Below are 1,688 nucleotides of genomic sequence, written 5' to 3' on the forward strand. Positions count from 1 at the left end.
ATTCTACATAGAGCTAGTTTTATTCTATGATTTTCCAGTGATTAAAATACAACCAGATATTCTGCACTAAGAACAAAACTCAAACTCCTTGACCCTATATGATCTGGCCCCTGCCTATATGTCTAACCTCATTTCCAACCACTTGCTATACTTTAGTCATACTGTCTCTGTTTCTACTCTTCAAACACAAAGAGCTGTTCCTACCTCAGGGTCTTTGCATTTGCTGTACATTCTCCCTGGTACTTTGCATAACTGGCTCCTTCTTATCATTCAGGTCTCAGCTCAAACGTGACCTCTTCAAAGAGACCTTCCCCCACCACACTTTATAAAGTAGCACCTCCTATCACTATCTAGCACACTGTTCTCCTTTATTTTTTTCATAACTATCTAAAATTTATTTTGTTGTTGTTGTTTTCTCATTTATTATCTATCTCCCTCACAAGAATGTATTTTCCACACAGAGATCTTATCTATCTTATTCCTCCAGTATCCCCAGAGCATAGAACCATACCTGGTACATAACAGATGCTTATCAAATATTTGTTGAATAAAGGAATGTATAAGGAACTTCACTGCAGTATTGTTTATCATATCCAAAAAATGGAAACAGTGTGATTTGAATCAAACTGATTTTATAATTTATCACCTAGTACAGGTCACTTAGAGAATGAAAGAGGTTATTGTTAATAATTATGCCAGATCTATAGGCAAAACCAGGACTGCATGACGGCTCTACCTTAATCATTTATTCCAATCCCCTCAATTTGCAAATGAGGACACTTAGGAGACCCAGAGAGGGAAGGTGACTTGATGAAGGTTGCACAGCAAGTTAGGTGCAGAGGTGGAAAAAGCCTCAACTGCTGACACTCAGGCTGGGGCCCTTGATTCTTCACTGCTTGGTTGCTCTGAAGCTCAGCAAAACATGCCCCCGTCTGCCACTGTGCCCTCACATGACTCTGGGAGAAAACAGAGCTCATTTTTCTGTCCCAAGAAGCATGTGGTTTGGAGCTCTTCTCTTTCTCTTACTTTTTCTTCCTCCTTTTTGTGGTCGTATACTGGGCTGGCTGGAGGGGAAGCACTTAGGTATCGTGGGATTTCACTGCTGTTCCATTACATAAGTGAAAGCCTTACCAAGGGGAGAATGAAATGCAAAGCAGGGCCATCTGACCACTTCCTTGGCTGGTCCCGGGACTGCCTGGGTCACCCCAGGGCTTGGTTCTGGGAAATGCTCATTCAGTACATTTCTCATCCAACAACTATTTCTTGAGCATCTTCTAGGTTCCAGGCTATACTGTGCTATACACATGGTATATAAGAATGGATCAGCGCTTCCTGGTAGCACAGTGGTTAAGAATCTGCCTGCCAAGGCAGGGGACACGGGTTTGAGCCCTGGTCCAGGAAGATCCCACATGCTCCGGAGCAACTAAGCCCGTGCACCACAACTACCGAGCCTGCGCTCTAGAGCCCTTGAGCCACAACTACTGAAGCCCATGTGCCACAACTACTGAAGCCCGTGTGCCTAGAGCCCGTGCTCCGCAACAAGAGAAGCCACCACAGTGAGAAGCCTGTGCACCGCAATGAAGCGTAGCCCACGCTCACCACAACTAGAGAAAGCCCACATGCAGCAACGAAGACCCAACGCAGCCAAAAATAAAATAAATAAATAAAAATAAATAAATAAATAAATA

Source organism: Delphinus delphis, chromosome 3, assembly GCF_949987515.2.
Source record: "Delphinus delphis chromosome 3, mDelDel1.2, whole genome shotgun sequence".
Classification (NCBI taxonomy): domain Eukaryota; kingdom Metazoa; phylum Chordata; class Mammalia; order Artiodactyla; family Delphinidae; genus Delphinus; species Delphinus delphis.